Source organism: Macaca thibetana, chromosome 8 (genome assembly GCF_024542745.1).
Source record: "Macaca thibetana thibetana isolate TM-01 chromosome 8, ASM2454274v1, whole genome shotgun sequence".
Lineage (NCBI taxonomy): Eukaryota > Metazoa > Chordata > Mammalia > Primates > Cercopithecidae > Macaca > Macaca thibetana.
Window position 1 is genome coordinate 56526069 of NC_065585.1, and position 23588 is coordinate 56549656.

Here is a 23588-nt window from a genome sequence, read left to right on the forward strand (position 1 = left end):
TGTTTATTTATTCTCAGTAGGTACAAGTTACCTAATGACAGCCTAAAATTATGGTGCCTGCTACAATGTTCATGCATATAAAATATTTTCGAACACACACCCACAACCACATGCACACTCCTTGAATATAGTCAGTACTGCAACTGTCGCAGTGAAGTCTTTCTAGGGTGCTAAACTATTGAACAGAGATGACTAATTTCATTCAACAAAATTTTAGTCAGCACCTACTGTGCATTAGGCACTATTCCAAACCCAGTCACCTAGCAACTTACAGAATAGAAAGTGAGCCAGCAAACAAAATTTAACATAAATTATTATACAGTAGTATTATGGGAATACAGAGTTAGGAAGAAATAACTCTTCTTACTATAATCTGTGTACTGAAAAGATATCACAGCAAAGACAACATTTGGGCTGGATGTTGAACATAACTAGGACTTCACCAGAGGAAGGAGTAGGAGTGAATTGTAGCTAGAAGGAACAACTTATGTAAAGACATAGAGGCATAAAATAGGATAAACATGGCCAATGGATGGCAAGTGGTGTGATATGATGAAAGTATAGGATCCATAGGATTGCCTATTGAAACTGTAAATTAGACAGAAATCAGATACTGAAAGGCCCATTCCCATAGACAACGGGATGTGAATATAGTTATTATACAGGTGAATAGGAACATTAGTATGTTATGACAAAAATACAAAGGTAATGAAGGTCAGAAATAAAGAAGTGTCAGTGGAGAAGAAGTAAAAGTAACCCAACTGAGGGAAGGTGCAATTGACAAGGTGCCATAATTATTGACTATCATGATCAAAGCAGATGGAGAAAGTTTCATCGATCCTGATAATCTGGGTTTGAGAATGGCTGGACCAGGCACAATTAAGCAAGCTGAAGAGAAACGCAAATGCATAAAGGAAGATGCTTCTTGAATATTGTAAATTTTGACTTTGAGAAGTTTGTGAACAAGCAAGTAACTTTATCCTGTAGGAAGTTCAAAATACTTGACTGTTTTCTTCTTATCCCTGCCTGGCTTAGAGTGTCAAAAAAGATAAGAACTAGACAATCTGAAATTAGCCAATGTGGAAAAAAATGAGACAGTGCAAAGAAAACCTAAAGTCAGTGTTTACCTTTGTGCTCATAAATGTTTTCTGCCTTTTCCCCCTCCTTGTAATATGTCTTTCTCATTTGTATCTCTCTGACTACATTAAGCACCCAAGTATTCCCTTCGCCAGCATTTTTCGTGCAACCAATCATCTCTCATTACTTCCTCTTTAACGTGAATCAAACTCTCATTCCATACATGTTTCTTAGCTAGACGAGACAAACAGATTAAATTAATTTATGTGCCAGTAATTGATTGTCATTGCCAACTCCTCTCAGGGATATTTGCTAAGATAATTTGCTAAGATTTGAAATTAATAAAATTTAAAGCATTAAAAAGATGTATTTTGGGTCCAAAGGACTCTTAATTTACACACACAAAAAATATTAAGATTGTCAAGTACAAACAGAGGTCAGGCAGAATGAGAAATGATAATAGTTTTTTTAGATTAAAACAATTAGTAATTCAGTTTTAACAAATCAGTTTAGGAGAAAATGAGATAAAAGGTAATCAAATAAAAAAGAAAAGAACCAAATAGTAATTGAATTATGATTCAATTACTAATTCTTCTGTGAAAGATAAAGGTGAAATGTACACTCACTATGATGATACGATCAAGAATTACATTTATAATATTCTTGGTGAGGAACCAAGATAAGAATGACACAGTTATTAATGTAAAATATTCTTTATATAGGAAACGAAAGAACTTTTATTTATAATTTCTAAACTGGCTTTTTCTTAACTAGTTTAAAAAAGATCAATTTAGTTTTGGTAGAACTTTAAAAAACAATGGTAACAAGATCTTGTCAATAGAGTTTTTGACAAACACTGATTGGCTGTTGATTGCATGTGTTACAAGCCTGTGGGTTTTGTTCAGAAGTTTAGAATTGCTAAAGAGGGATGTCTTGGAAGGGTATTAAATGCAAACAATTATAGTCAGGATGATTAACCCAAAAAAATCACATAAAATATTTTTTTAACAAATAGTACCATGATGTCTGTATTAATATAATAAGGTTATTTTTACAACTGAAAGTGTATGTTACTTAAGTCAAATCGTTATAATAAATTCTATCTAAGGAAATTTTAAGTGATAAAAGTAATAGCAATAATGATAACCCTGTTCATATGTTATTTCATTTCTTTGTACGTGTTTTCACATGCCTGGCCTCTTTGTCTTGCCCTGGGTTCTTCTAATAAGGAAGACAATTGGTACGGTTGCAATTTTAGAAATGAGAATACAATTATTACAGCTCTTTCAGGTTACTCAGGCAGTTAGTCACCCAGATTAGATAGATTATATTTTGATAGGAAGGATATTAATTTGTTCAACCATTTAAAAAATATGTATTTTATTCCTGGTTGTGTGCTCAGAGCAGTAGATACAATAATAAAAAAAAAAGTCCTTGACCTTGTAGAGCTAAAACAAAATTAATAATTATTTGTTTAGCATTTCTCCTTTTAGGCTATATGCTATCTGCGAAAGACCCATACCAGTCATATTTACTTGTGTAGACTTAGAATCTAAAATAGAGCCTGAACATAGGTGAAGCTCAAAAACAGTTGTATTCATTTGTTGAAAAATACAGACTTAGTCCTTATCATGTGTGAGACATTCTTCTAGGCAATACACATATCAGTGAACAAAATGCACAAAATTTCCATCTTCATTTAAGTGTGTTATGGAAGAGATAAACAATAATGTGATAAATAAGTAAATATTTATAGTATATTAAATGGCTACAAGTGGTAAGGAGAAAAAATAGGCTTATTAGAGTTCAGAAATATATATATACACACACATACATATATATACACACACACACATATACACACATACATATATATATGTGTATATATATATAATTTTTTTTTTCCTTTTTTTTTTTGAGATGGAGTTTCATTCTTGTTGCCCAGGCTGGAGCACAATGGCACGATCTCGGCTCACCACAACCATCACTTTCTGGGTTCAAGTGATTCTTCTGCCTCAGCCTCCTCAGTAGCTGGGATTATAGGCATGCACCACCACCCCAGCTAAATTTGTATTTTTAGTAGAGACGGGGTTTCCCCATGTTGGTCAGGCTGGTCTTCAACTCCCGACCTCAGATGATCCACCCGCCTCAGCTTCCCAAAGTGCTGGGATTACAGGCGTGAGCCACCACGCCTGACTGAGACATAGTTATTTTTTTTTTAAGACAGTGGCCACCGAAAGGCTCTCTGAGAATGCTACTTTGAGAAACAGTCTATTGTTGGGAAAGAATGAGACATAGATATTTGCGAGTTTCTCAGGCAGAAGAAAAATAATTATAAAGGCAGCGAGGTGCTGAAGCTTCTCTTGCTGGAGAAACAACAAAGAGGCTAGTGTGGTTAGAATAGAGTGAGCAAAGAGGCGAGTTTGAAATGTGACAACAGCATTGCCATAGGCATAGTGTACGGTCTTCAGAACAGACAGCAGTGTTGACCCACTCAAGCACAATTAGGGCAGGACTCTGTGCTCAGTCTTTTCATTTCAAGTCACAGAAAACACAACTCCAACATATTTGAAAAAATAGATTTGTACACATACAAAAAACATGCATAGAAGATGCAGAATTCAATTATGGGGGATTCTAAACTAATTTGCACATGGTGGCCCAGTGTCTTCAGGCTTGCATCATCACATCAGACCAAACCCAACTCTATGAGTCTTTGCAAACGACTCAAGCAAAGCACTGAGATATCATCTGAAATGGATTGACTTGGGTCATGTGTCCATCATACATAAATAATCACATTGCTCAGAGAAATGGGTTATTCTGGGTGACCTAGGGCTGTGTCACATGCTCCTTCCTAATAGCACATGCACTGAGAGAGAGAAACATTCTGGTCTCATCAAGGAAGGATAAAATGGATGCTAGAAGCTAATAATAAATACACTCAACAAGCTCGCAAGGGAAATTATATCTAAGCTGAGAACCATAGAAAGATGGCTCTAGACACGTAGGAAGGGCTTTATATATGGAGTTTTGACTTTATTAAACAGACAATAGGGAAGTGTTGAGGGTTTTTAACAGGACAACAGTGTAGACATATTTCTGTTTTTGAAAAAGTTCATTGAGATAGCAATATTGAGAATGAGTTAGAATGGTGCCATGGTAGATTTGCAAAGACCAGGTTTTAGGCTACTGATATAACAGAAAACAATTGAAATCTGGAGCACGTAGTAGCAGTGGGAAGGAAAAGCAGTGGATACAGCTGAGATGTATTTTGAAGCCAAAATCAACAGGCTTGAAGCTCAGAAGAAAAGAGGGGAGAGGGAAGGAAGGATTGTGTTCAGCAAATCTGATAGCTACTGCGTTATGGAAACAGGAGAGGAAGGATTGTGGATGGTCACACAAGGGGCTTCACAAATTTTGGAAATATTTCATTTCTGAAACTGGCTCATGAATACATGAGTAATCATGTTTTATTTCTTATGACATAAATATATCATATAATGTTTTATTATTTTATATTATATATCACCTTATGCATAGCATTGAGGTTTATCTTCCACTGTGGTTTCAGAGATACCATTACAGGGATTGACTTTTATCTCAAAGAATCTAAATAACTGAAATATGAATTTGACTCTGAGCTAATACTATTTTCTCCTTTTGGCAATTCGTATCATTTAAAACAAATTTTGATTTTTGTTTGATTTTTCTTGGTACAGACTGGATGGTATGCCTTACTTTCTTAAATGTTCAGAAGCTTTTAAAATATGTTGATTATGATTTAATCCACATGTTCTGGATGATTCAGAATTTCTAGCCCAACATTCTGCTAGAAATACATTACTATACCCAGTTTTCAAATATATCAGTAACAACAGTTTTAATAGCATAATTAAATGTCCTGCATCCACTGAACCAGCAGAAATAACATTTGAGTCTTACAGGGTAGTTCTTCAGCATGACTTTGAGCATTTTTTATGGCCAAGAATTCAGGTCCTTAGAGTTTGTTTCTGATATTTGCAACTGAATACCCAGTTGATATAAACACCAATACGCACATTTTATAAATTTCTTCATTTCTGCTCAACAGTTCAAGCCTAGGAGAAGGCTACATTGATCTTGGATTGATATAGGATTAGCTACACTAGAAGAACAGTGAGTACAGAATCAAAGCCAGACATAGAAATAAACTGAGATAGAAAGGGATGAATATAGACAAAGAAAAGATGTCTAGACCAATGAAATAAGGCAATTAAAAGAGGGAGAAGACAAGATAAAATGTTTTATCCAGATTTTAAAAACTCATCTGATTTCAGAGATGAAGTGAATGATGATGATATCATGACTCAGGGTGTTGTCAGGAAAAGCACTTCAGTAAGTAAAAAGGAGGTTATTGAAAATGTGGACACAGAGAACCTGAGGGGCTAGTAAGTTCAACAAATGGTTCACATATTGAGTTACAAGGATGACGAGGCAAAGAGTCTGGTGCCAAAGTATTCAGTGTAAAAGTAAGAAATTAGAATTCCTGTGGTGTTGAGAATGGAGAGGGGGCCATAGCTGATGGGTATGAACATCAAAGTAAAATATGTGTTTAGTGCAAGAGTAGAAGAGCACTGCTCTGAGAGTAGCAGCAGAGCAGATGCTGCTGCCACATTCAACTCTGCAGACAGGCCTGGATTTACCCTCTCCTAGACACTCCTGTCTTTTCTGTATAATGCAGTTCAAATAACTGTTTGCAAATGTAAAATGGGCATGTAATATTACTAAGTGTAACAAGAAAGAGCTAAAATAAGCAAGGCACTGAACTCTCCACATACGTCGTAGCAAAAAGCTTCCATTTTAACTAGAATTCAGAAATGCTAAGGTCCTTTTATTTTAATAAAAATAGGATTCTGCCTGATTTTTATTTTGGCAAAAAAAAAGGAAAGATAATCATTCATTTAAAAATGTGTTGTGATTCCTAGTAAAATAGTAAAATATAAGCCATATTTCTATAGAAAGCTTGTTTTTTTTTTTGTTTTTTTTTTTTTTTCAGTGAGAACGTTATCTGACATTTGTCCAGAATTATATAATCATTAAAAGGGACATAATTCAGAGATGAGTGAAGACAAGCTTTAGGCCTTTTAGTACTCTCTTTTTGTAATTTAATTTAGAGGGGAAAGGGCTATAAATGCAGTAAAATCATCATGAGTTCCCAAATTTGGATTTCCATATGAAAGAAAACCGAATACTCAAGTAAGATAGGACATAGACTTGCTGTATTAAATGAATTTCTTCATTTCTGAGGATAAACATTATATTTCAAAATAATGAAAAATTATATTTTTCAATTAACAAATTATCCATTTCCATCTTTGGTGTTAAGGATAGCTAACCTATTATCTCACATACATATTCCAATTATTTTCATCAGTATTTATTTCTCCAATAACTTCCTTTTATGTTGAGGTTTGATAAGTGATAGATTTTTATTTTATATAGCATCTAATTTTCCCCATAATGTCTATTGTTTATGTTTTTTATTGTCCTGTTTAAAAGCCTTATTCATCCTGAGACCAGATAATCACCTATGTGTTTCTGGTGTTTTTATGAAAGAATCCACTATAAGGAGTTTTAAATCTTTTAGAAATTGTGTTGGTATATGGTGAGAGATTCTGTTCTAAACTCTATTTACTTACTTATTTATTTACTTATTTTATTTATATTTCTAAGTACTTGTCATAACACTACTTATGAATGCACAAAATCCTGCACTGATCTGAAATGATAATTCAAGACAAACTGAAATGTTTATATGTCTTCCAATTGCTATGTGAACTTCTTACTCTGTTCCAATTATCTATCTATTTCTGTGCCATGGTCACAATGTTTCATTGTTCTAGTTTTATATTAATTTTGACATTTGGAAGAGTATGTTTATACTTTTGTTATTCTCACATATATTTCATGCTAGAACATTTTAAAATCACTTTACTAATTAAAATGTGATTTCCTTTTATTGTAATTAAATTAAAAAGTAAAAATTGGTAAAAGCTGACTTTTTAAAATTATTGAATCTTCCCTTTGAGAAATATAAAGTCCTCATTTATGCCAGTCACTGCAATTTTTAGAGCATTCCTATAGACCTTAACAACTACTTAATAAAATACTGTATATGCAATCTTTTTTGCTCATTATATTTTCTAAATTTGGGTAGGGCAGTGCTAGAAGCAGCTGTTGAATATTTTAATAATTATTTATTTTACCCAATATTTTTAGAAGTCTTAATATTTTCAGGGATTCTCTATTTTTAAGCATGTTAAATGTAAATCATTTCAAATTTTTTCTTATACTGTCTTTCCCACCTTGTGTGTAAGCTGTGTCAGGGAATGATTTTCAAATAAAGTTAATCACTGCAGAACATAATCATCCTTGTCTTAGTCCCAAGTTTAATAGTAACATTCTTAGTGTTTCACTAGTAATTAAGATACTGTAATCCCAGCACTTTGGGAGGCCGAGACGGGTGGATCACGAGGTCAGGAGATCGAGACAATCCTGACGAACATGGTGAAACCCCGTCTCTACTAAAAAATACAAAAAACTAGCGGGTGAGGTGGCGAGCGCCTGTAGTCCCAGCTACTCGGGAGGCTGAGGCAGGAGAATGGCGTAAACCCGGGAGGCGGAGCTTGCAGTGAGCTGAGATCCGGCCACTGCACTCCAGCCTGGGCGATAGAGCGAGACTCCGTCTCAAAAAAACAAAAACAAAAACAACAACAACAAAAAATATACTAGCTATTGTTTTGAAATAAATATCTTTCATCATATTAAAGGAGAGACTTGTTTCTATTTTACATTTTTTCAGTTTAGGAGGGAATTTGTATTTATCAAGTGCCCTTGCAGTATCTATTCAGGTCGTCTTGATTTCAGTCTTTGAACTTGTTGATGTGACAAAATACGTTAATACATTTTTTAATACTGAGACACCATTGAATGCAGAAAGCTAATCACTCTGTGTGTATGCCTATGCCTTCTCTGATATCATATAAGTTCTAATATCATATAAGTTCTCCTATTTCACATTTCCAAGAAGAGTCTGTGAGACATAGCCTTTATCTTTTTCTCCGCTGTCTATACAACTCCAAACCAATACTGAAGATTAAGTTTGACTATTTGTACTTTGTTCATCATTTTCCAGCTTTGTTGAGGTATAATTAACAAATTAAAAATATACATATTTGAGGTTTACAGTGTGATACTTACGTATATATACACATTGTGAAATTCTACAATCCAGCTAATTATCATATCCAAAATCTCACATAGTCACCTTATTTTTTTGTGGTGAGAATATTTAAGATCTACACTCTTAGCAAATTTCAAGTATACAATACAGTATTATTAACTATAGTCACCATATTAGTTTGTTCTTATGCTGCTAATAAAGACATACCTGAGACTGAGTAATTTATAAAGGAAAGAAGTTTAATTGATTCACAGTTCCACATGGCTGGGAAGGCCTCACAATCAAGGTCGAAGGCAAATGAGGAGCTAAGTTCCATCTTTCATGGCAGCAGGAAAGAGAATTTGTGCAGGGAAACTCCCATTTATAAAACTACCCTATCTCGTGAGACTTATTCACTATCATGAGAACAGTATGGAGCAAACTGCCCCCATGATCCAATTATCTCCACCAGGCCCTGCCCTTGACACACGGGAATTATTACAATTCAAGGAGAGATTTGGGTGGGGACACACCCAAACCATAACAGTCAGCATGCTGTAGTATATCTCCAGAATATATTCATCCTGCATAACTGAAAGTGTGTATCCTTTGACCAAGATCTCATCATTTCCCCAGTCCCCAAATTCACTGGCAACCACCATTCTACTCTCTGTTTCTATTAGTCTGATATTTCTACATTCCACATATAAGTGATATCGTGTGTTATTTGTCTTTTTGTGCTTGATTGATGCATTAGCATAATGTACTCCAGTTTTATCCATGTTGTCACAAATGACAGAATTTCATTTTTAAGGCTAAATAATATTCCATTGTGTATGTATACCACATTTTCTTTATTACACTGATGGACACTCGAGTTACTTACATATCTTGGCTGTTGTGAATAATGCTGCAATGAACATGGGAATGCAGATATCTCTTCATCATACTGAATTAATTTCTTTCAGATATATACCCAGGAGGCAGATAGCTAGGTCACATGTAGTTTTTGTTTGTTTGTTTGTTTACGTTTTTGAGAAACCTCCATACAGTTTTCTATAATAGTTGACTAATTTACATTCCCCTTAATAATCTACAAGAGTTCCCTTTACTGCATGTCTTTGCCAACAATTGTTGTTTTGTCAGTTTATAATAGCCATTCTAGCGGATGTGAGATAACAACTTATTGTAGTTTTAATTTGCATTTCCCTAATGTTTAGTGACAGTTGAGCACCTTTAATACAGCTGTTAATAATGTGTATGTCTTCCTTTGAAAAACTTCTTTTAAATGAGTTATTGTTTTTCTTTTTTTCTGTTGAATTATTTGAGTTTTTATTTCTTTTGAATTAAGCCCCATGTATGATTCATGAATATTTTCTCGCATTCTATGACTTGTCTATTCACTTTTTTGTTTTCTTTGCTCTGAAGAAGCTTTCTAATTTGATAAAATTTCATTTATCCATTTTTGATGTTATTACTTGTGCTTTTAAGTTCATTTTCAAAAATCATAACCCACACCAATGTTAAGGAGCATTTCTCATATGTTTTCTTCTAGTAGTTTTATGGTTGCAGGTCCTACATTTAAGTCATTGATTTACTTTACATTGATATGCTGTGAGAAAAGGGGAGTCAATTTTATTAAGTTTTATGTGGCCTTAGATTTTCTGCTGCTATAATATAGTGCCACAGCCTGAGTAATTTATAAAGAAAAAAATATTTATTTAACTCATGCTTCTGGAAGCTAGGAAGTCCTAAGGTGTGGTGCTGGCACCTGCTTAGCTATCTGGTGAGGGCTTTCTTGTTGCATCATCCCATGGCTGAAAGAGAAAAAGGCAGAAATTGTGCAGGACAGAGAGAAAATGGGGGGAGCCTACTCTGACCATAATGGCATTAATCCATTCATGAAAGCATAACTATCTTGACCTATTTACCTCTTAAAATGTTCCACCTTTTGATACTATCACAATGGCAATTAAAATCCAACATGAGTTTTGGAAAGGACAAACAATAGTACATGTGAATATCCAGTTTACCTAAAATCATTTATTGAAGAGACTATCCTTTTCCTATTGTATGTTATTGGTATCCTTGGTGAAGATAAAGCAAACATAAATGTACAGATTTATTTTGGGGCAGTCTATTCTCTTCTGTTAGTGTATGTCTGTTTTCATGACAGTACCAAACTGTTTCAATTAATATAATGTTGTAGTAGAGTTTTAATTCAAAAAGTGTGATGAAAAGTATGATGCTTCAGCTTTCTTTTTTTTTTTTCCTCAAAATTGATTTGGATATTTAGGGTCTTTTTTATTTCCAGAAAAATTTTTCTACTTCTATAAAAAATGCCACTGAAATGTTGATAAGGATTATCATTATAGATGATAGATTACATTAAATCTATAAATCACTTCAGGTAGTACTAACATTTTAATAATATTAACTCTTCCAACTCATGAACTCAGGATATATTTCCATTTATTTTTGCATTACACAATTTATCAGCGTTCTATAGTTTTCAGTGTACAGATTTTTCATCTCCTTAGTTAAATTTATTTCCAAGTATTTTATTTTTATACTGTTATAAATGATATAGTTTTCTTGATTTACTTTTCAGATGGTTGGTTGTTAGTGTATAAAAAATACAAGAGAATATTTGTGTTATTTTGTATCCTCCAAATGTACTGAATTCATTTTTTTATTCTAACAGTAAGGTAGCCTTTAGAATTTTCTATATTGAGATAATATCATCTGCAAACAGAGTCAACTTTACTTATTTTCTTATCTGATTGTGATATATATGTTGTAATATATTTTTAATTCAAGAAGTAAAATTTGCCTTTTATTTGTGTATATATATAAAATATGGCATATATCAATATATAAGTTATATATTTCATATATATCCAAATATATAGGTTAATATATATTTATAACCAAATATATATATAAAAATATATATAGCCATATATAGGTATATATAAATATATGTTAACATATATATTAACATATATTCATATCTTTATATAAATCACTTGATTTATATATTTGTATATATAAATATATGTTTTATATATACATATGTGTTGAATACATATTTATATATACAAATATATAAATCAAATGATTTATATAAAGATATGAATTAAGGCAAAGCGAATCAAAGTGAATCAAAGTGAATCAAAGACTTATATGTAAGACCTGAAACCATAAATATTTATATATTTATACATACAAATATACACTTATATATAAATGTCTTTTATTTCATTAACTATTAAGCATTTTATTGAACATAAAATATATATATATAGAAAGAGAGAGAGAGGGAGACTAATTTCTCCAGCTAGAACTTTCACTATGTTGAACAGTAGTGGTAAAAGTGGGCATCCTTGTATGTTCCCGATCTTAGAGGAAAAGCTTTCAGCATTTAACCATTGAGAATGATGTTAGTCATGGACTTGTCATATAACCCAGAAAATTGTGAGCTTTATTGTGTTCAGGTAGTTCCCTTTTCTTCCTAATTTGAGAGTTTTTATTATGAAAGGAGCTGAATTTTGTTAAATGTTTTCCTCTGTTTTCTATTGCAATTACTATATGATTTTTACCCTTCATTCTTTTAATGTCTTGTATCCCATCTATCGGTTTGCATATATTAAGCCATGTTTTAGTCCATTTGTATTTCTATAAAGAAATACCTAGGGCTGGATAAGTTAGAGGATTATTTGGCTCACTGTTCTGCAGGCTGTACAAGAAGTACGGTACCAGCATCTGCTTCTGTTGAGAGCCTCAGACTACTTCCACTCATGGTGGGAGGTGAAGAGAAGCAGGCATATATAGAGATCGCATAGTGAGAGAGGAAGACAGAGAGGAAGGAGAGGGAGATGCCAGGTTCTTTTTTAACAACTGTCTCTCATGGGAACTAATGAGTGAGAACTCACTCATCCCACCCCATGCCCCATCAAGGAGGGCATTAAAACTCTTCATGAGGGATCCTTCCCCATGACCCACACACTTCTCTCTAGGCCCTACTTTCAGCATTGGGACTCAAATTTCAATATGAGGTTTGGAGGATCAAATATCCAAACTATAGCAAACTGTCATTGCATCCTGGGGGTAAATCAAAATTGATCATGGTGTATCATCCTTTAAATGTGCTGCTGAATTTTCTTTGCTAGTATTATGTTGAGGATTTTTCCATCAGCAGCAATATTAGCCTGTAATTTCCTTTATTTTAGTGTCCTTGTCTGACTTTGAAATCATAATAATGCTTACCTCATGTGATAGTTAATACTGTGTCAACTTGATTGGATGGAGGGATACAAAGTATTAATCGTGGGTGTGTCTGTGTGGATGTTGCCAAAAGATATTAACACTGGAGTCAGTGGGCTGGGGAGGCAGATCTAATCTGCTGGGCAAATCTAATCAGCTTCCATCGAATATAAAGCAGCCAGAAAAAGGAGAGATGGGCCTAACCTCCCAGCCTATATTTTTCTCCCATGCTGGATGCTCCCTGCCTTTGAACATCTATAATATATATAAAGAAGAGTTTATTAAGTATTATATATATTAAATATTTTATATATAGGTATGTGTTAGTTCTGTCCTCCTAAGATAACTTGGAGTAATACACCTCATAAAAGGAATTTGGAAGCGTTCTCTTCAGTATTGGGGGAAGTGTTTTAGAATTGGTGTTAATTCTTTAAATGTTTGGTAGAATTCACCAATAAATTCATCAGGTTCTGGGCTTTTCTTTGATGGTAGCTTTTTAATTTCAGATTCAATCTTCTTACCCATTACTGGCTGTTCAAATTTTCCATTTCTTCATGATTTACTCTTCTTAGGTTTTATGTTTCTAGTAATTTATTTATTTCCTCTAATTTATCCAAATTGCTGCCACATTAATGGTTCATAGTAATCTCTTATGTTCCTTTATGTTGCTGTAGTATCACTTGTAATGTCTTCTCTTTCATTAACCATTACACATTTTATTAAACGTAAATATATATTTTGAGATAGAGTCTCCCTCTGTCACCCAGGCTGGAGTGCAGTGGTGCACTCTCAGTTCACTGCAACGTCTGCCTCCTGAGTCCAATCAATTCTTGTGCCTCAGCCTACCAAGTGGCTGGGATTACAGGCATGCACCACCATGCCTGGATAATTTTTGTATTTTTAGTAGAGACAGGGTTTCACCATGTTGGCCAGGTGGTCTCAAACTCCTGACCTCAAGTGATCCATCCACCTCAAACTCCCAAAGTGCTGAGATTACAGACATGAGCCACTGCAGCTGGCCAATATTTTTATTTATTTGAATTTTCTTTCATTTTACAGTGTAAATAAAGGTTTTTCTGTTTTGTTCATCTTTTCAAAAAACCAATTGTTAGTTTTTTAAACTGTTTTAATTTTTTAAGTCTCTTTTTTGTTTATTTCTGCTTTATCTTTATTATTTCTTTCCATCTACTAACTTTGGCCTTTGCTCTTCTTTTTCTAGTTCCTTGAGGTATACAGTTAGATCATTTATTTGAGAGTATTTTTCTTGATACAGGCATTTATTGTTACAAACTTCCCTCTTAGAACTGTTTTTGCTACATCCCATAAGTTTCAGTATATGCTGTGTTTCCATTTCCATTTGTGTTAATAAACATTTTGTTTTCCTTTTTCATTTATTCTTTGTCCCATTAGTTGTTCAATAGTGTATTGTTTGATTTTCATATATTTGTGAATTTTCTAGTTTCATGCCATTGTTGCCAGAAAAGACATTTGATATACCTTCAATTTTTTAAAATTTATGAAGACTTGTTTTGTGGCATAACATATTATCTATCCTTGAAAATATTTTTATGTGTTTGTGAAAAGAGTGTGTATTATGCTACTATTGATGAAAAGTTATGTATATCTATTATGTTAATTAGGTCAACTGTGGTTCAAGTTCACTGCTTCCCTGTGATTTTTTCTGGATACTCTACTCATTGTGAAGGTGGGTTATAAAATCTTTACTATTATTGCATTGCTTTCTGTTTCCCCCTTTTAGGTCTGTTAGCATTGGTATTATATACACAGGTTCTCCAATATTGGGTGCAAATATATTTATAATTATTTTAGCTTCACAATAAATTGACCCCATTATTATTATATTATGACCTTGTTTGTCTCTTGTGACAGTTTTTGACACAGCATCTATTTTGTCTTAGATCAGTATAGTCACCCCATTCTCTCTTCTGGTTACCATTTGCATGAAATATCTTGTTTCTACTCTTTATTTAAAACCTGTATATGTCCTTAAAGCTAAAATGAATCTCTTGTAGGCAGCATATAATTGGATTTTGCATTTTCATCCATTCAACATTCTATGTCTTTTAATTGGAGAATATTATCCATACACATTACATGAATTGTTAGGAATAACTTACTATCGCCGTTTTTGTTAATTGGTTTTTGTTTTATAGTTCCTTTGTTCCGTGTTTTGTCTCTTATTGTCTTCTTTTGTTATTTGATCATTTTTGTAGTAGTATGCTTTGTTCTTCTGTTTTTTTGTGTATCCATTACAGGATTTTTTTTTTTATCATTATTATGACTCTTACATAAAACTTATTATAGTCATAATAATCTCTTTTAAGTTGATAAGTTTGATTGCATACAGAAACTCTACATTTTAACTTCTCTTCCCTCCACACTTTATGTTATTGATGCCATTATTTACATATTTTTATACCATGTATCAATCAACAAATTATTGTATCTTTAGTGATTTTTAATATGTTTAAGGCTTTTATAATAGAATTAAATGTGATTTACAAACCACCATTACAGTATTCTGAATTTGACTATATTCATACTTTTGCAGTGAGTTTTATACTTTCATATGTTATCAAGTTGTTAATTAGTTTCTTTTCATTTCAACTTGAAGAACTCCTTTTAGCATTTCTTGAAAGGCAGGTCTAGTGATGTTGAATACTTTTAGTTTTTGTCTAGGACAGTCTTTATCTCTTCTTCATTTCTTAATGGCAGTTTTCCCAGTACAGTAACCTTGGTTGACAGTTTCTTTTCTTTTTTTCTTTTTCTACAAGACAGAGTCCTGCTCTGTTGCCCAGAGCTGGAGTGCAATGGCATGATCTTGGCTCACTGTAAACTCTGACTCCCAGGTTCAAGTAATTCTCCTGCCTCAGCTTCCTGACTAGCTGGGATTACAGGTGCATTCCACTACTCCCAGCTAATCTTTGTATTTTTAGTAGGGGCAGGGTTTCACCATGTTGGCTAGGCTGGTCTTGAACTCCTGACCTCCTGATCTGCCAGCCTCAGCCTCCCAAACTGCTCTGATTACAGGTGTAAGCCACTGCACCCAGCTGACAATTTCTTTCTTTCAATATTTTAATTTTATAATCCTACTCTCTCTTGGCCTACCAGGTTTCTGCTGAGGAACCTACTGATAGTCTTATGGGATTTCCCTTGCAGGTGATGAATCATTTTTTCTTGCTGCTTTTAAATCATCTATGTCTTTGGCAGAGAAAGCCATTCACCAAGCAGCCTGTCCAGAGATTTTGGGCTGTCTGACTGGCAGGATCTGCAAGTGGGCTTACTGCTGAAGTTTTCTGTTGGGTGGGCCTGATGCCTGGGCCATTGAGCAGGCAGGCCTGGTGCTGGGGTGGTCCTGGAAATTGTATCTTTAGGGATTGGCCTGTGACCTGGTGCCTAGGCTTGCCTCATACAGCTACAAACCTAGAACTCGGGTCTTCAGGGGATGGCCTGAAGCCTGGGGTTAAAAGGGTTGGATTTTTACAGGGTGACCAGGACCCTGAATCATGGGAACTTGCCTGGTGCTGAAGTGGAAATGGAGCCTGAAGATATGGGGTAGGCCTAGAGCCTGAGTATACAGGGGTAAGGCTTACAGCCTGGGTCTGCAAAAACCAGCCTGGCACCAGGGTACACTGGGGTAGGCCTGGTCCTAGAGTCTGTGGCAAAGCTGGGTGCTCATTTTATTCTCTTTTTCTCACACATAGGATATCTGTCTTCTCACTGTGCTGCATGGGCTTGGGGAAAAGATGACATGGGTAATGTGAATCTGCCCTTCCTACCATCTTCAGTGAGTCTTTTCTTATTTTGTGATCCCCATATGTGTCGCCATCTGTCATCTGGATTCCTTGGCACTTATGAAGTTATTCTCATGCATCCATGTTTATTCAACTTGATGTTTCTGTGAGGGGTTGAGTTCTGGGAAAATTTTATTTTGCCATTTTGTTGGTGTCACTCTGTGTGTTTCTTTTGTTTTCATGTTTGTATTTTTTAAGAAATTAGGTCTTACTCTGTCACTCAGGCTGCAGTGCAATGTCACAATCATAGCTTGCCACAGCCTCAAACTCCTAGGTACAAGTGATCCTCCCAACTCAGCCTCCTGAGTAGCTGGGACTACAAACATGTGCCATCACACCTGGATAATATTTTTTAAAGTTTTTAATAGAGATAGGGTCTCACTGTGTTGCCCAAGCTGATCTCAAACTCCTGGCTTCAAGCAATCATCCCGCCTTGGCCTCCCAAAGTGCTGGGATTATAGACCTGAGCCACTGCCCTTGGCCTGTTTTATTTTGTTTTGTTTAATGGACACCTACACCATTTGCCTTTGGATATAGAAAATTCTTCCTGAATTTTAAAATAAAACCTAAATTTTAAGAACAATTTCAAAGATATGGCACTTTTTTGTCCTGCTGTTTACTCACTTTATATTACTTAAAGACTCAAATGTGTCTCCTATTTTTCCTACAATTAACAAGAGAATAGAGTGTGGAGTGTCATTGTAAGAATGGCCATACAACTAAAAGGATGCACCATTTTAAAATGACGTTATCAAATATCTCAGTGAAATGAGACCCACAAGCAATGATAAATATGTCTATTCTCACAAAATTCTCTGCTCCAAGAAATTAACTCGTTTAACACTGAAACACATGCAGATATTGACTTTATGTGGCAAGGATGCAGATAAAAAGAGACTTGCCAGATTTCCTGACAGATCCTAAATGTCAGATCTCTCATTATTTCCCAAGTAATGCTATTACATGGTATTATATGATAACTTTTATTTAGCCACTGTTATTAACCCATCACCTATTAATTAAAATTTTCATGTATAGTTTTCTATAAAATTAGTGTAATCAACTTTACTAATACAAGAGATGGCTTCTCCAACTCTTTCAATAATTCAAGAACCCCAGCCTGAGGGACTCAGTTCTCCTGTGAGTGCACCACAAACTCTTCAGTTAAATAGAGACACTGATTCTCACTGCCACATGAAATTCCTCCTAAAGACTCATCCTCAGAAGTAACTCAGATGTCTTACATTTGTGCTGTGGTTTATCATTCTTTCAGCTCTTCCTCAATAAATTTAATTATTTTTTTTTCCAAAGGGTTCACTCTATACTAAAATGGCTAAACCCAGAGAACATTTTCATTATCTGTCACTTGCCATGAATCAAAAAACCTACCATGATCATTATATCATTCCTCCCCACACACACCCATTCCTGGGCTTTTATGCCCTTTTCTGGATCTCTGGGACTTATTTTATTTCAAGGGACTCATTATTATTATTTTCTGCTCTGATACATCCCAATAGATCTCCCATAAAAATGAGGGTATAGGACTGGTTTCCACCTGCACAAATGTGTATATTCCTCCTTGTAACTATACCAAGGAGTGACAAAGCTTGTACTAAGCAACTGAAACACACACATACTGACACACATGCACGTTTGCCATCATACACACAAACCTAGGTTACTGTGCTCTATTCTGGGAAACTTGGTGCTTTTCAACTTACTTTTGCGTAGTTTAGAGAGACCATTCACAAGTATTTAGAAGCAGTATATCAGTTGTATATTTAGACCAACACTAAACAAGTAGGCCCATTCCAGAATCCTGATAAACATGCTTCTACATACTCATGACAAATATATATATAGATGTGTGTGTGTGTGTGTGTGTGTCCTCATCACTATTTGTAATGAGGTATATAGTGTGGTTAATTATTTTTTCTCACAATTGAAGACCCTCCTCTTGCTTTCAAAAGTTGTGAAATACAACATATTACAGTGATGAAAGCATAATTAATTATTTCTCCTTTCTATTTTAGTCTCTTTCCTAAATCAGTTGGGCAACTTTATTTTAGATCATACACTTGATGGTAGAACAAAGAAATGGCCTTGCAAAAATGTAAAGACAATTTTCTTTATCATTAAAATATTTTGGCTTCAGAATTATTAAAACTAATATATAAGAACTTTTTACATGTAACTAATACAAATTGTTCTTATCTGATGAATAGTTAATATATCATATTTGTTATGTAAAATGTCCTTTATATATTCACTGTGACCTAAAGATAATAAACAACGAGGCAAAAGTGAAACCAGCTACAACAGTGTAACAGATTTAATGCTGTTTGCTTACAAAAGTGAAGGAACAGTTAATAGGAAATGACAAATCTTCATTGATGAAAATTCTAACAGGCTGATACCTATGTAGAAAACCTATTTAGAATTACAATTCTAAGGATACCCACTCTAGGATATTTTCCACATATTTAGGTCAATTTAAGACCTATAAAAATACCTTTTTCCCTTCAGAGAGTTACTTTAATACCTTGTCTAATTAGCAACAAGAGAGCTCAAAGTTTCTTACTACAATAACGTAGTTTACCAACTTGAATTTTAAAAGGTATAACTCCACATTTACATGTGTTTGCATGCTAGGGTTATTAAAAGGGAGAGGTAATTAAGAGGCAGAAAGAAATTATTTTTCTAAATGACCTTTTTTCTACCAATATCTACCAGAATGTTTTTCCATTTATATGTTTTGATTAGCAATGAGGTTGACATCCAATTAATACTAATACCATTCTGTATTGCAGGTAACAAAGCACAGCAAAAAAAGAAAAAAAGAAAAAAAAAGAAAGTGATATTACTTAAACACTATAAAATATATTGGAATTTTGTATTAAAAAGTCATTCTGTATCTATTAGGGTAGTTTTTACTGAAATTATCTTTCTATCAAATATATAATTTACTCTTTAAAATTATTATTTTTCTAATGGGTGCTATTTAAGGGAAAAAGCTTCTTAAACCAATGATTTTTTTTTTTTTTTTTTTTTTTTTTTTACCAAATCCTGGATAGTCTGTCAACAAAACACAATAATGTTTTAAACCATTATTTTGTTATTATTATCCCTTTTCAATTGGAATCCAAGCCTACCTTCAACATTATTAATCATTGGTGAGAGTGCAAACTGGGATAACCTATCTGGGATGCATTAACAAGGCATTCTGAAAAAAATAAAATATATACATATTTTTAATCATATAATTGTACTCTCACAACTGTATTTAATATAATATTTTTAAATATATATAAAATATATGTGTATCAAATCAGTCTTTATAATAGTGAAGCAAGCAATGGGGACAATCTGAATTTCAAATAAGATGTAAACACCTAAATAAATTGAGGCACATCAATATGATGGATGATAATGCAGCCTGTGAAAATAATATGATAAATCAAACTTGATTGATATAGAAAGATATTTTTGCTAAATGAAAAAGTATGTCTTAAAAGAGACATGATGACATTTTTGGTGATAACGGCATATTTATTTAAAGTATGTATAAATAAAATATCTTTTATACAGTATGGGTTTTGAAAATGTATTCTTCATTTTTAATGAAATATATGGGGAAATACGTGAAATATATTTTATAAAGTGAATGTACACACAATAAAAAACTGTACATTCATGCAAATAGCAAAAAGTATAGAACCCTTATTTCTGTGTGGTAAAATTAGCTTACAGTTTTTCTAAAATTTTTAACAAATATTACTATCTTGCAGCAGTAAAAAAAATACTATAATTTAAAATATATACATATATATAGAAAATCTACTGGAGAGAATCTGCATCTGCAGTCTTTAATAATATACGAGAAAGCATCTCTGAAGATCTTGACACACTCCTAATCATCAGACTCATATCTAGGCAGTTGTGATTGCCATGGTGATTTCAAAGCACTTGTTCTGATTCAGAAACGTGAAAATATGAAAACTACTGACTGAACTAAACATGGCTTGAAATATCAAATGTAATGCTTCTGCCTGTGCTTCTGCCCAGGTAGATTTTAGTAGTGCCAACCAATTCAAAGCAATGAACACATTTTTGTCTTCTGAAAGAATAACATTCATAGATTTAAAAGTAAAATGAGGTGGCTTTCTAGTGCTTTTCAAACTTTTCCCCTCTAACAGCAGAACACTGTATCCCAAATAATTCTTATATGGAATATAAAACATACAAGAAGTATCTAAATGTGTACAATGAATCAGAACAGAATTGATTTAAGGGTCAAAGGATGTGGGATACTAGCTGTGAGCTTTCCCCTCAGTCCTCTTTCCTCTCTTCCTGGCAGTTGCCCATCGGGCATCTCCCTAGAACCTACACACTCTGAAGAATTATGTTTGACATTGTTGATTTACAACATGGTTAAGCAAAAAATATGGAACTACGTTTACATTTCTGCAGCAATACATAAACAAATATTATACAGAATCATCCCTTAATGGTAGCAAATTCACTATATAAATGTAAATAATATATTATTATATATGATAGTAAGGAAAATATTGAATACACTCATGCTCAAATATTAGTGTGGAAAAGAATTATATGTATTTCTTATTGAAAATGAAGATTGCTGGAACCAGCCCTCAAAGATTTCAATTTCAAAGGATTCTAATAAAATTGGACCATAAATTGAGGAATATTCACAGAAAGTTTTGCAAAACACAGCTACCTCTGCCTCACGTGCAGACCCTTTTAAGTGTCTAAATCACTAGACTAAAATGGTAAATTTCTCACCTGTTCCAAGAGAAGCTTTTTATAACATGGCTCTCTTCAGTTGGTTACTGAAGAAGTATAGGTGAAACTAGGGGAAACCTAAGGAAAGGAGAAGAGAATACATGCTTCAAATACTAATCAGTGAAATAAAAACAATTAATGTATAATTTTTATATACAATGTTATGAATCAAGTAGATAAACATTCAGTAAAAAAAAAAAAAATAGTACTTTTGAGATAGGGCATAGAAGAACTCAATGGTAGTGTGGAATATATTGTCATTAAAATAAGTCAGAATACAAAGCACAAACCCATCTAACTTAAAATCCAACCTGAACTAGCATGGATAAATTTCTATTAAATATCATTGGACAGAAATGGTGCCCTGTTGTGGTACTTAAGCTTAAGAGTAAACAATTTCGGACTTTGATATAACAGATTTAACTCTACCATGTTTAAGAGATTTTTGTGATAATAAAAATATTGATTAGACTGGGTAATCAAAATTCACATATAAAATTGAAGAAACACTTATAGAAGCAATGTATTTATGACAGACCCATAGCGAATATCATACTGAATGGGCAAAAGCTGGAAGCATTCCCTTTGTAAACCGGCACAAGGCAAAAATGCGCTTCCTCACCACTCCTATTAAACACAGTATTGGAAGTTCTGGCCAGGGTAATCAGGCAAGAGAAAGAAATGAAAGGTATTCAAATAAAAAGAAAGGAAGTCAAATTGTCTCTGCAGATGAAGTTATTGTATATTTAGAAATCCTCATTGTCTCAGCCCCAAAACGCCTTAAGCTGTTAAGCAACTTCAGTAAAGTCTCAGGATACAAAATCCACATGCAAAAATCACAAGCTTTCCTATACATCAACAATAGACAAGCAGAGAGCCAAATCATGAATGAACTCTCATTCACAATTGCTAGGAATACAACTTACAAGGGACATGAAGGAGCTCTTCAAGGAGAACTACAAAACACTGCTCAAGAAAATAAGACAGGACATAAACAAATGGAAAAAAATTCCATGCTCATGGATACGAAGAATCAATAGCATGAAAATGGCAAAACTGCCCAAAATTATCTATAGATTCAATGCTATTCCCATCAAACTACCATTGACTTTCTTTGCAGAATTAGAAAAACTACTTTCAATTTCATATGGAACCAAAAAGAGCCCAAATGGCCAAGACAATCCTAAGCAAAAAGAACAAAGCTAGAGGTATCATGCTACCTGACTTCAAACCATCCTACAAGCTTACAGTAACTAAAACAGCAAAGTACTGGTACAAAAACAGATATATAGACCAATGGAACAGAACAGAGAGCTCAGAAATAATACCACACATCTACAACCATCTGATCTCCGGCAAACCTGGCAGAAACAAACAATGGGGAAAAGATTCCCTATTTAATAAATGGTGTTGGGAAAATTGGCTAGCCATATGCAGAAAATTGAAACTGGACCCCTTCCTTACACCTTATACAAAAATTTACTCAAGATGGATTAAAGACTTAATGTAAAACCCAAAACGATAAAAACCCAAGAAGAAAAGCTAGGCAATATCATTCAGGACAGAGGCATGGGCAAAGACTTCATGACTAAAACACCAAAAGCAATGCCAACAAAAGCCAAATTGACAATTGGATCTAATTAAACTAAAGAGCTCTGCACAGCAAAGGAAACTATCATCATAGTGAACAGGCAACCTAGAGAACGGGAGAACATTTTTGCAATCTACTCATCTGACAAAGGTCTAATATCCAGAATCTATAAGGAACTTAAACAAATTTGCAAGAAAAAAACAAATAACCCCATCAAAAAGTGGGTGAAAGATATGAACATACAGTTCTCAAAAGAAGACATTTATGTGGCCAACAAACATGTGAAAACAAGCTCACTATCACTGGTCATTAGAGAAATGCAAATCAAAAACCACAATGAGATAGCATCTCATGCCAGTTAGAATGGCGATTATTAAAAAGTCAGATGCTGGCAAGGCTGTGGAGGAATAGGAATGCTTTCACGCTGTTGGTGGGAATGTAAATTAGTTCAATCATTGTGGAAGACAGTGTGGTGATTCCTCAAGGATCTAGAACCAGAAATAACATTTGACCCAGCAATCCCATTATGATTATAAGTCATTCTACTATAAAGACACATGTACACATATATTTATTGCAGCACTATTTACAATAGCAAAGAGTTGGAACCAACCCAAATGCCCATCAATGATAGACTGGATAAAGAAAATGTGGCACATATACACCATGGAATTATGCAGCCATAAAAAAGAATGAGCTCATGTCCTTTCCAGGGGCATGGATGAAGCTGGGAGCCATCATTCTCGGCAAATTAATACAGGAACAGAAAACCAAACACCGCATGCTCTCACTCATAAGTGGGAGTTGAACAATGAGAACACAAGGA

At 33.9% G+C, this 23588-nt stretch overlaps 1 long non-coding RNA gene across 1 annotated transcript in view; it reads right to left on the reverse strand.

Annotated features, from left to right (window-relative positions):
• Nucleotides 1–21243, reverse strand: part of LOC126961163 (uncharacterized) — a 208536-nt gene extending 187293 nt beyond the window's left edge. The window contains exon 1 of the long non-coding RNA XR_007728210.1: nt 21172–21243. This is a non-coding gene — a long non-coding RNA (uncharacterized LOC126961163). The remainder of the gene's footprint in view (nt 1–21171) is intronic.
• Nucleotides 21244–23588: the final 2345 nt, after the last annotated feature.